Raw genomic sequence first — 14,325 nt, 5'->3', positions numbered from 1 at the left:
CAAGAAAAGGTTCTTACATAAAAGTTGCTTGCATCTATATTTCACTCCCTTTTTCCATTATTACTAACATGTCCTTATACCTCAACAGGGAAAAACCTGCGCTCCTACATCCAAGTGCTAAGAAGCTCTTCAAGGATGTTCCTTAGTAGACACACAGGTGTAGGTTACCACTCACAACACACATTATTTACCTGCAAATACAATATGGAAACACAGTCCTGACCCCCAAACTTTTCCATCTTGTATGCAGCAAATAACAGCTCCACATGCAGTTGCGTAGCAAGGCTTTTGCTTATGTGTACATAGGCCATCAACCTGGATACAGCGCAGAAGGAGCCTCCTTCCTTTATTTAGGCTAAGAATCAAGTTCTTTTGTTCATGGCTTTCGTCCATGGTCGTTATCGTAGGGAAATGCTGCCTATGTTTGCTTCTGCTACTGTTGTGTGTTCTAGACTGCTGCTACAAAGACATGGTTATCCCTATAATCTACCTAAGCGTTCTCTCTTATTTACCTTGTCTATATAGCTACCATCAAAAAACACTCCTTTTCTCCTGCCTACCAGCAGAATGGCATGGTTTCCATTCTGATTAACGACCATGTCTTCTGGATCCTACACGGCACATCGAACCCTCTTGGCCTTGCTGCCAGCACCCTCTATTGGTTAGCAACTAGCTAATGAATAAAATCAGACAGACCAGGAAATATAATCTAGAACAATCATCATTCTCTTCCCTGACCAGTATATAGTTTCTCGTGCAAGATACGAACAGATTTCATATTCGTGTGCTAATGCAGAGTGACAATGCAGTTCACACAGACATACCTAAGTGATATTAACATAGCACAACGGTTAGCCTTGCAACATTATGATACACAGATAGATTCCGGCCACACAAGAGAGCGTAGGCCATGAAATAACTCCAGCTACAAACAACCCATACTAATATCGTGCACAAAAGCTACAAACTTTAGTATCTTACAATGACGTATGCATATATCCAACACAGCAGTCCCACACGGCAGTCTAACCAATCAAACAACCCATATGTTACATACAGCACGCTGTAATACATGCTAACATGTTACGGCACAGCATACTAATACTCAACACAAAAGCTACGAGGCTACATTGTATATTATATAGCACATCATATACAATAAACTAAATAGTTGGCTTCTTGGCATCTTTCATAGACAACTGATCTTTCTGATGTCCTTGTTGTTCTATTCAACGCCCACCATACTTCAGGCTCCAGTCAGAGTCAATGCTCATGCACAAAGAGCCATCGGCCGAAATACTGCTTTCCTCACCATCTTATACAGCATACAACAAAACAGGTGTTACTTTTAGTTTCCATATGTAGTTCCGACATGCATTTAAACGCCGCAGACCAAATTCATACCTGCAATGCGTTGCAGCCTAACTTGACTTTCAAAGGCTTCTCTCACAACATCTGGATCTTCATACAGTTCAGGATCCTTCTCTGTATGTATGACAGATTAGTACTAACATCATAGATAGAAAAAAAGTCAATTGTCCAATATAATAAATTTACAATCATACAATGAATTTACCATTAGCCACAACATCTTTTTCTAGATCAACGTACGGTGTAGCCTCTAGATTAAGCATGAAAAACTTAATCCGGACTCCATTCTCTGTCCCATACTTTATCTTCAAGTATTTATACTTTGGGATTGATTCAATGCTACGAGCAAATCCACAAATATAATACTCCTTTTTCATTGCATCAAAACTATGTGTTTGTGCATCACAGAAAGACGATACTAATCTTTCCATTTTTTCCGGGTGACACACATGCTCAGGGACATTTCTGATCTTAATTTCAACCTTTGTTGTCCATTCTTCACTGCCTAGACCAAATTCATCACACCACTCCATGTCAGCGCTAACAGCAGGAGCACTCTCCATCCTGCTAATATTGTCCATTGCCAGGCAGATAACTGATGCCTCCCTACATGACATATCCAACTAGAAGAGTTATTGCAGAAAACACACACAAACACATCTACAGATGATCAGTCTCATAACAAGCCCAAACAACCAAAAATATTGCATTCCAATCTTACAGAATGGAAGACATTGTCCTTTAAGTTTTTCTTCATTTCTTATGAGCTAGACAAAGCATAAAGTATTGATTATAGCAAACTACATCTTGCCTCTTCCCAAAATAAACATGCTATCATTGCAAACAATACACCAAGTATTACTCCCTACACACCTAATTTGTTCTACTGCCAGAAAGACAGTGACTTTCTTCGTAGGAACTAACAAATGCACCTCTTCCATATAGATTGCTATGTACCTTAGCATTTGCTTCCTACTATCATCAGCCCAGACCTTAACGAATTATCACAAACAATAGTAAATGTTCTGCTACACATTTCTACGCTCTCACTCGGCCAAGCCAGGCACATCCTCTCGCGTCTAACTCCAGCACGGACTAACCAAACATTGCAAACAATCTTACCAACAAAACAAACCTCATGGTCAACAGCAATGGCAGACAAACCGAATCTGAAAGATCGTACTCACCTGTGCGCTTTCCTTTCTTTCTACCAAGCCGTCCCACCTCGCACAACTTCGTCGATACTCACCGTGCACAAAGCAAGCGCGGTCAGCACAATCCCTTCAGATCTGCGCAAATGCATCAGAGGAAAAAGCCGCCGCCGCCGCTCTCAACCGAACTTTCCCTACGGCACTACAACAAAGAGCAGCTCAGCCAATGCTCCAAAGCCACTAATATAAGTATGTGCAGACAAAACAGAGGTCCAAAAAGCCCATGTATTTACTTCCTCTCCGTACGAAGGCCCACAAAGCCCATGCGATGCTCTCGACGCTTCCTTTTTGTCGAGAGGTCGACGCCATCAACCAAGGTCGATTCTACTCCCGCCGCCACCTGAGCGCCACTTTGGAGGTTAGTTCTCCCTCCTACCACTATCATCCCTCTTTCACTCTCTCTGCACCTTCCAAATACACAGCATTTCTGCTTCCCCACCAACAAACAACATCTAGACAACACCACTGGTTTTTTTTTCTTACTACAAAATAGATCTCCCATGCCAGATCCAAACTCCTTCAGCCCTAATATAGCCATGCTGCTCTTCCACCCTACAAATGTCCTTTGCTCAACAAAAACTAGCAACAATGGCAGCCTTGTGTAGAACTCGCCACATTAACATTAATGCTGCCCTGTCATAAGCTAACATGTTTAATTTTCTCTCTATTTATACTGTGTGTAATCGATACTAATATGTTTCCTTCCTTTCCAAAATTACAGAGCCCTTTTCATTAGATCTACAGTTCTTGACCTTACAATGTAGATGTTATCCTATTAATCCTTCTATTGCTCTGTTTTATCTTCTGACATCCACCTACCATACATTTCAGGTTTTTCAATCATGCCTACCCATACATCACCTATATTGAAGTTCACTTCGCTACAACGCACTCGTTTTGTAAGAACAGCAACGCTTTCTTTTCCTATTGACCTTCTTTCATGTTCTTAACTAACATTGTGCCTCACAACAGCGGCTGCCGGACAATATTGCTCGAGGCTGCCATGCACACCATGGACAGACTGTAACATTGCTTTCACCGCACGCACCACCAATGACCGTCGAACTAGAAAAAATTGCAGGATCATTCTTCATCTCAAAAGGGTGGAAAACCTTTGTACACCGTACTGGCTTACTGTCTGGTCAATACATTCGCTTTCAAGTTCTTACTCCATCAAAGATAAATGTCCTTCTCTTTGACAAGAAAAAAGATAGCAAGCTGCCCATGATCCCTTCATCCAAGAAACAAATCAAGACAGCACCAAAGAGATCGACAGGAATCACTATCAATGACATGCCTACCAGCAAGCATGCTTCCATGCTCATTTCACACACATCAAACAAAGGTGCACAAATATTTGTCTACAATCCTGTGCTCCATGATATATACCTATATGTACAAATCTATAGCCAATCACACTAATGACATATTTCAACACCATCTTTCAGAGACTTCGTCAGATTCAAGGACAGAGTCGATGACTGACATTCCTTCCAGCTCCGACAATTCAGGTAAGCCTTTCATCTGTTCACATATAACTCAGTTCTTTTCCTTCTAAAATCACCGCATCAGTATCCGCATTCTGGCCACAGAGATTTTATCACACAAGCCTACCAGTACAGAGAACAAATCCGAGTCACTATTAGCATATCAACAATCATGATATAATTAATTGTCTACTAACAGAATTTATAGCCATATTTACCTATTTCATGACTTCTTTCCAATTAAACATAGCAATCTTATAAACAATGTGTGCTCACAGGCGAAACCACACGTAGCTTCGACGATCTCTGTTTTTGTGCAAGGAATACAGCAGTCACACCTGACATTAAAAACTACATCAGCATCATCGGGCAGTTCCTCCAGCGTTCCAGCAAGTTCTATATTGTGACTATGAACAATACATTCATGAAGCAAGATAGACTGGTAAGTATACTTACACTAGACAAACATTGGTCTATTCATGCATTCCCTAAAAAAATAACATGCAGTTCCAATTGCAGTACTTTACCAAGGAATATTCAGTGACCTACATTCAGCCACTCATGGGACGCAAAAAAACTATCTTCGTTCAGGTTGAAGCAGCAGGCAGTGATTCAGTCACCATGCTCCTGCATAAATCATCGGACGATCGTTGCAACCTAAAGAGAGGATGGGCAACTTTTGCAGCAACCAATGCCATTCATCTCCATTCAGTTTGCATCTTTCACTTCTACAAGCCACCCAACGTCAAGATAACAATAGATGTCCTTTAAATGCCACCTTTATCAGCTGTGCTATAGTAGAGTTGCCCTTTTGTCAGCACTGAATTATCCCATATGTTTTCATGCAGCAAAACTGCATGCATCCCTTCCCACCACTATGCTACCCTAATTACCTATGCACCCTGGCCACTTATTATCAGCACTGAAATCTATTGTATATATGCAGTGCAAATTATCACTGCTTACTAATATGCTTATGTGTGATGTCCTAACCGACACCTGCCGCTTTACGCTCCCCTCTTTTCTGATGGCCTTCTTTCAGTGTGTTTTCCTTCGCTTCCTACATCTTTAAAATACAAACCTTCACATGCTACCATACACATGTCCGCTCTATTTTAAATCTTTAATGTACAAACTTGCTCCAACTACTATACAAATGTTCGTTATTTTCCTAAACTGCTTACTTGACGGCGGCGCGCCAACGGCGCGCTACCCCCCTAGTATGTTTAATTGGTGCCAATGTACACTCACAGTACTTGTGATTAGGTCCGTACTTTGTTTTGCCTCCTGCCATGCAAAATATAATGTCAGGCGTGATTTATTTCGCTAACCCTGCCTGCAAATTGTTCCCAGCATTTATCGTGGATTGTACAGATTATTCGGTGATTTTTAGCGGTGAGAATATGCAGAGATCTAATTCCGCGGCAGTTTCTGGTGAGTGGTCCTCTGATCCGTTGAATTAATCGAGAAATCGCTGTGCTGTCTGTAAGGAGTACTGGGGAAAATTTTGATTTTGATTTTCAAACATGATATATGTGGTCCAATTGAGAATATGTGAGCCCAAATTTGATGCTTTAGAATTTTCCAGGTTGCAGCCTTTGAAAATGGGGTTTTTACGGTTTTGCCGATAAAGAGGGGTGTTTATGAAAATTCCAGATAAACCGCAATGGTTATTCGCAAAATTCCTGTGAAATTTCTTCACTTCTTTTATAACAAGAGCTAGATTTTGACATTCCTGTTTTCTGATCAACTAACTGAACTCTGATCTGTCAATTTCAGAAATTCTTCTCATGTTCTACAACCGCTGAATTAAGACGGCTTGTATGCTCACATCCTTCAACTAGAGTTCAACGGATCCAAAGGCACTTCAAGGGGTAAGTAATTTGCATCCACCATTACATATCCAAAAGAATAAATATCCCATGAGGTCCATAGAAGAACATATATTTCGTGAGGTCCATAGAAGAACATATATACAATTGATAATCGCGTATGGAAATATGATTTGGAATTTCTTTAATTTGCAACAAACACCGCAAAAAAAGAAGAACCTATCTTTGTTGGATACTACCTCCGTCCCAGAATGTCTAAGTGCATACCTAGATATGGCCAATACAATTTACAACGGGGGGTAGTAACTATTTAGAAAAAAAACATTTTGGTCATTTAAGAGATTCCATATATTCTTTTATGCTACAATAGCTATCGAATTAGAATCCTTGCTTCCACAATAATGACACAGCGAGAGGGAGCAAGCAACTATAGCAAGCAAGGCTGTGTTTAGTTCACATCAAAATTGGAAGTTTGGTTGAAATTGGAACGATGTAACGGAAAAGTTAGAAGTTTGTGTATAGGAAAGTTTTGATGTGATGGAAAAGTCGAAAGTTTAAAAAAAAAACTTTAGAACTAAACACAGCGCAAGGTGATTGCTCGAAGCAGGGATATGCAAACGGCAGCAGCCATGCCTATGCCTACTGTGTGTTGTGTTGTTGTGTGCCATGCATGCAGACATGTCATCTGAATATCGTCCAGCAAATGCTGCCATGCTGGCAGCTTCTTGGCTTGGGTGCTGTAGTGGTAGGCTGTAGCTCCGTGTTGTTGCTGCCGATGTGCTCCCATCCGATGCATCGTCAGAGATTCAGACACATATGGGATGGGCTCAGCAGCCTTTTTAGCTCCCCTGTTTAATCTGCAAAATGGGATTTATAGTGCTCCAATGGGAGTAGAATGCTGGACCTTCTTATTTCGGGAAAATATACTGTGAAAACAACGTATATACAGTGGAAACTAGAAAACTATCGTTGGATCGAAAAATAGACGCCTGTGATTCGTCCACATCATCACGAGTAAAAATTCAACTCGCAGATTTACTCGTGAACGAATCTGGAACGTCTATTTTTCGATCCAACGGTAATTTATAAGTTTCCACTACATATTTGGTTTGCACTATATATTTTCCACTTATTTTAGCCTTGGTGGTAAGCTCAACTTATTTTCAATTTTAGAGCTTTGCGTTTAGAATTAATTTGGGGTTTTTCGTCACTTTTGCCGCTCATCCTTTATTAGATTTTGGACCGCCAATAATAGATGTATAATACTAGTTTTTACATTAAAATTACTTTGAGTAGTGGGTTTGACAAAACTAAATATAATTTGAAAAGACCAGTGTTAGGGATTTAAAATCTATAGTTTTATGATGATTTTATTATTAAATTTGTAGTTTTTGCGATACTCTGTCTTAAATCTATAGTTTTGTAATAAATTTAGTGCTATATGTTACATATTGCCTTCAACTATAGTTTCACTATAGTTTGGTTGGAATATCTGTAGTTTATGAAATTTTCTTAATTATTTTCTGTTACTTCTATCACATGTTGATTTATAACACAACAGCCAAAAATAAAAAATGCCTTCCAAGGAGCATTTTGTGTTGCGTTCTTTGAATTAAAATTTATGGAACAGTGCCAATAGTGCAGTACAGCCAAGATTCCACTGCATACTTGAGAAACCCTAGTCCAGTTAGGATTGAACCAAAGTAGGATCAGTAGCACAACTTTTTACTTCTAGAGATCATATACATCAGTAAAATTCAGTTAAAAACACACATTAATCACTAATACACTTACTAATCAAACAGACATAACCAAAACAAATCCAACTGTTCCCTTCCTCCCTGCAAAATCTGCAATTGAAACCAAAGAAAGCAAAAGGTAGAACAAAACAGCTGTAGCACTGCAGGATGAAAAAGAAGGGGCATGCATGCAGCTGAAGAAGATGAGACGAGATGGAATGATCACCAAAGAGAGCTTGGTCAGGCAGCAGGGCCAAATAACCATTATGGCTGGCGCCCTTGGTCTGATGAATGTCTGTCTTTCTTTGCGAGCATTGCAAAGAAAACACTTGCCTTCTTCCATTCCATTCCATATCATGGTTTTCAGAAGGGTAGCTCCATGACTTGCTGCAGTTCCAGCGCATGCATGTGTGTCAGTGCTGCTGTTAGAAAGAAAAAAAATTTAGTGGTTGCTGGCAAGGCAAGCCATCAGAATATCAGATCATCAGGAGTCCCATGTTCTTGGCATCATAACACCATCAGCTGCTCTCTGTAATTTCATTGTCTAGTTTGTGTGCCAAAATTTTTTTAAGTATACCGACACACATTTAAAGTATTAAATGTAGACTAATAATAAAACAAATTACAGATTCCGCCTGTAAACTGCGAGATGAATTTTTAAGCCTAATTAATCCGTTATTAGCAAATGTTTACTGTATCATAACATTATCAAATCATGGCGTAATTAGGCTCAAAAGATTCGTCTCGCAATTTACATGCAAACTGTGCAATTGATTTTTTTCGTCCACATTTAATGCTCCATACATGTGTCCAAACATTTGATGTAATGGAATTTTTGGAAGTTCGAAGAGAACTAAATTCTGCCACATGTATACTAGTAGTACTAGTAGCATTTTTCTGTGTGTGTGTTTTACTTTTGGGATGGATGATGAAAGGGAAATTGGAACGATGTAACAGAAAAGTTAGAAGATTGTATGTGTAGGAAAGTTTGATGTGACGAAAAAGTTAGAAGTTTGAAGAAAAAAGTTAGAATCTAAACAGGGCCAAAATCAAGATGACAGGAAGGTAGGAGCGTACTACTAGCTATTGCTCCCTCTGTTTTCATACTGTAAGTCGTTTTAACTTTTTTTTCCTACATTTAATGTGATAGGGTGAAAAGTTTTTGCGTGGGAACAAAACAGGGCCTAAGTTTGACCAAGTTTAAAGAAAAATTTAATAAAATCTACAACACAAAATTAGTTCCATCAAAACTAACATTTAATATATGTTTGTTTTGTGTTAAAAGTATTGCTAAATTTTCCCATAAACTTGGTCAAACTTAAAGAAGTTTGTCTAAGGAAAAAAGTCAAAACGATTTATAATATAAAACGGAGGGAGTAGTTTCGAGAAATCATCTAAGGTAAAAGAAAATCACTTGCATGATGTTTTTTTCACATGGTGATACATATGCAAGTTATAGGTGGTGTTTGAATCTCCTGAGGATGAAGATGAAGATAAAGATTAAGTGTTTCACGTAAAACGAGATGCTAATAACGTGTGCTTAATTGAGTTTTAATTATTACAGACTTAAAAAATGGATTAATCTGATATTTTAGAACAATTTTCATATAGAAAGTTTTCGCACGAAATGCACCGTTTAGCAGTTTAAAAAGCGTACCACGAAAATCCAAACATCCGGTCTTTGTAGTGGAAACGAACGGGGAATATATCTTCTTCTCTATGCCGTATCCAAGCTATTTTTTATGATTAATAAAAACATTTAGTTTTGGACATCAACAGTTAGTCTCTAAAACTTCCTTCAAAAAAGTCTCTAAAATGTAACTTGGACCACTTATTGCAATACACTTGTAAAATCGAATGGTATCATAAGACACCTTCTAGTCATAAATATTTGACGTCTACAGAACATTTACTAAAACTTTTAAAACTTCAACTATGAATGTATGATTTGGTATGCCATCCGTGTATTGGTTGTTAAGTTTGTTCGCTTTTGGAAATACGAATCTGTCTTTGAGACGGGTTTTAAATTCGTTCGCTTTTGGAAATACAGGAGGAGTCATATAAGAAATCTCTTTAAAAAAAACTTGCATGCTAACTTAAGATGATCAGACTCTTGATTGCATGATTTTCTAGAAAATATATATCTAAATAAATTCTCACAATGAAACTATTATAAAAATTGAAGATGTTTTTTGCTAGTACTTTGGTACGTCATCCGTGTATGAGTAAGTTTTTAAGTTCGTTCGCTTTTGGAAATACATATATGTATTTGAGTCGGTTTTTCAGTTTGTTTGCTTGTGGAAATACATGAGCAGTCATATAAGAAATCTCTTTATAAAAACTTACTTGAGATGATCGAACTCCTAATTGCAGCTCATAATTTTCTAGAATAAATATATATCCAAGCGAATTCTCACAGTAAATTTCACTTTCATCTTAACTAAACCGTATAATAATAATAATAAAATTAAAATAGCCTTCACCTATTGCAATGCACGGATATTTTTTCTAGTTATCTTCAAATGTTTGGTCGTAATACCATAAAACTGTTAATTTTCAAAAAAATATTCTAATATAAAATTAATGATAAAATTTTTAAAAAGTTTGATCAAATATTATCCCTAATCATCAAATATTTAATTATTACCGAATGGACTAATTTGCTAGCACAATCCAAGATAAAATCTACAGACATGATTTTCATACGTATAACAATCTATTCCTTTCGGTTATCTGCACACAAGAATTTTACACATCCAATCTATTCCTTTTGAGAAAAGAAATACATACTCCCATATGTTCCTCTGTACTAAACTGTTACTCCAGACTCCATAGAGCATGTGTTCTGCTGAAGGTCGCAACCTCCAATGAGAAGGGGTCTTAAAAACCGCTTTTAAGTGGTAGTCATATTAATTACAGTGTGGATGCAGTAAGCAGAGAGCAGAAAAATAATTGCCCTGATCAGGTGTGCATTCATGTTGGACAGTGACAATTTGGCAATAAGATTGTTACCTAGGGTGTGTTTAGTTCATTGGATGTAAAGTTTTTAAGTATATGGACCCATATTTAAAGTATTAAACATAGACTAATAATAAAACAAATTACAGATTCTACATGTAAACTGCTAGACGAATTTATTAAGCCTAATTAATCCATCATTAGAAAATATTTAATGTAGCATCACATTGTCAAATCATGGTGTAATTAGGCTCAAAAGATTCGTCTCGCAATTTACATGCAAACTGTGCAATTAGTTTTTTTCTTCGCATTTAATGCCCATACATGTGTCTAAATATTTTGATGTAACGTTTTTGGCTAAATTTTTTTATCTAAAACAAGGCCATAGCGGTAACTCCATGGAAGCAAGGCAGTAAATGAGCAAAGTGTGTTGCTGAAACAACAACCAACCCCTTCTCCCTTTTTTAAAAAGGATTAAAATCAAAATTCTGTCCTTCCAAATCAATCTAGATTTTTCTCATCCTAAATTTAAAGGATGCCAATAAGATATCACTTATAGTTCTGTTCAAACAGACCAAAAGAGTCAGAAAGTCTAGAAGTGATCAAAATTTCTGCCCTTGGATTTTGCTCATCCAGGTTATGCATGCTTGAATCATTAACTTAGCAGCAGCGACACATTGCAAATATAAAGTGTACTAATAAGATATCGCTTCAAATTCTGTTCGAAGAGACCAAAAGGCTCTATTTTGAGAGCTTAAGATTATAGGAACAGTTGGTGAGAAGCTAGCTTCTGAAATTTTAAAAAGGTTGGTTTTCTAGTTTCTGGTTTCTACTTCATTTTCAAAATATTATTATTATATGTTCTCATAATTTAGATGACAGTTTAGATTATTTGGGAAACTTCTGATAGACGGAGATTCTAATAAATGGTACGGCTATCAGAAGCATCCTTAGCACCTACTCCCTCCGTCAAAAAAAAAACACAATCTCATACTAGGATGGGATACATCCTAATATAACAAATCTGGATATAGCGTATGTCTAGATTCGTTGTACTACGATGTGTCCCATCCTATTACGAGGTTAGATTTTTTTTTTTGACAGAGGGAGTATGACTGAAAACAACAAACAATGAAGGAAACAGTGCACAATAATTTTAACATCTTCCTAGGGCCTATATGGAAGATCACTAATAGATCTTAGAGTACATGTATCGAACAACAGTAAAGACGAAGAATGACCAGTGCTTGTACCACTCAATCCTTGAATCTCTCATTGAAAGGTAGAGAATATGCGTATGTTGTACTCAAAGTCGTAACTTTGTTTTTCAGAAAACACCCTAGGATATCTGTACATGACCAGTAGCCCTTGCAGCCAGTGTGTTAAACATTTTTTTCAGGGCCACTCATGAAAACAATGTGGACCTCAGCCTCAGTGCCCTTGAGAAGAGTTTCAGACATAGCATGAAATGAAAAAGGAAAAAACCACTCCTTCCGTTTTAAATTGTTTGTCATTTTAAACATTCCTAGCTTTAATCATTAATTTCTAGAATTTCATATGATTTAACAACAAAGTGTTTCTAATGATGGATCTAATAGCATAAATCTTATTATTTGAAATTATACATTTTTTTAGAAATTAATAATCAAATTTAAAAATATTTGACTTACGATAAAGCTAAAATAATAAGTAATTTAAAACAGAGGGAGCTTCTTTTCAATCTAAGCCCCATTCTTTTCAGCTCCTAGATATACTACATTATAAAAAAAATATTTAATTTTGTTGAATACTTTTAAATCGATTTCAACTTTTTAATATTTAAATTATTCATTCATAGAGTTAAATATTTGTCATAGAGTTAGAATAATCTATCTTCCATCATCTACCATCTAAAACAAACATGTCCTTATAAATGTATATATTTGGAAATTTTAGAAACTTGTTTGTGTTTTCTTCTTTTCCATTATCAAACAAACACTACTCTTATCGCATAAGTAAATTTTCTAATACCTTTTTAAAATGCAACAAAATTATTTAATTCTTGTCCACAATCCATCGGTTGGTCTAGTCTTACTATAAGCCATAACGGCTGATTAGTGATTAAAAAAATAATATGTGAGTAAAACTTTTATATATATGTTCTTAGTGAGTGAAAAGCCAAAGTTGAAAAAAAACTATGTTGAAAAATAATCAAATTCAAAATCAAAATCAAGTTTTAAAATTTAAATTTTGGCTTTGGCTTATAAGCCATGGGGCAAACGATGAGACCCTAAAATGTCTTCATATTTGAAATGAGAGGGGAGTACAAACAGAGAGATGCATTGAATAGCATTTAAGGGTAGAGTAGATAGGAGGGAGAGATCATGAATTCATGATTCATGATAAGAAGATTTTATAACGAGAAGTTTACAGATGCAATGCAGCTGCAGCTGCAAGCAGTGGCCTGCTACTGTGCTGCCATAGCTATCAACCTCAAAAAAAAAAAAAAAGGAGGCCCCACGCTGTAAAACAGTAGTGGTACACATCATGCAAGAAGAATCCAAATCAACCCAGCTGGCTAGCCAGCCTGCCTGTGCCAGTGGCAGGCAGATGGGAACCTGCTGCATTCTGAAATTTTAAGAGCATGCCAACAATAACAGATGGAGAATTGGAGAGTACTAGCTTAACTATATATATCTTCTAATCTATTTACAATTCTCTAATAAGTAGTACTAGATATAAGTAAAACAAGGAAAAATAATATGTACTTGCAACACTTTAAGTGTTCGGTTTGATGCCTTATGTTGCCACCCCACATTTTAGGTATGGCACAAGTTCTTATATACATGTTTTAAGTTGATTGTTATAATCATGGTTAGCCATACTTTTCATTCACATGGCTAACTCTATGCGCCAAAGATTTTTTTTTCGTGTCTAAGGGTTGTTTGGTTGTATGCTTCACTTTGCCAACGCATGCCATATATACCGCAAGTTTTGTGCTAATAAATTGTTAGTCACATGTTAGCCAAACTTTAGGAAGCAAACTGTGTCTATTTGTCGTACATATTGTGATTTGCGACATGATAAAAATGTGGCAATAAAACAAAAAATGATTAAGTTGATCAAAATATGCTTGCCAAAGTTGTGGCAAAGTGTGACCAATGTTTTATTTGTCATTCTTGTGGCAAGCTAGCTATAACCTTGAGTGTTTGAGAGGAGAGGATTGGAGAAAATTGAGAAGATACATAAAACGAGGTGAACCATTAACGTACAATTAATTAATTATTAATTATTTTAAAATTTATAACCGAATTAATATAATTTTTTAAGGCAACTTTCGTATAGAAACTTTTTTAAAAAAACATACAATTTAACAATTAGGTTAACATGCGCGCGGAAAACGAGAGACTTCTCTACTCTTTATCTGCCGAACACAGGTACGTAGTTTTTCAAACTTATAGTGATTAACCAAGCACCCCCATTAACATTTTTTATGAGATTTTGTAGATAAACTAAAAATTTTAAAACATGACATTGCCTGAACTAAAAATTCAAACCGTTTACTTTTCAATCTTATATTTAGAGTTGTTCTAAATGCAGCATTTTTTTCAAATTCATAAATGGCCTACGAAATTATGATTTTTCTCTCAGTTGCACAAGTAGTATTTGGAATGTATATAAATTTTGTTAGAGTGAAATAAAGGTTAATTGTTTCGTAAAATGATTTTATTTAATTGTAAGCATTACT

Source organism: Oryza sativa, chromosome 11 (genome assembly GCF_034140825.1).
Source record: "Oryza sativa Japonica Group chromosome 11, ASM3414082v1".
Classification (NCBI taxonomy): Eukaryota; Viridiplantae; Streptophyta; class Magnoliopsida; order Poales; family Poaceae; genus Oryza; species Oryza sativa.
Note: the sequence above shows the minus strand (reverse complement) of the source record.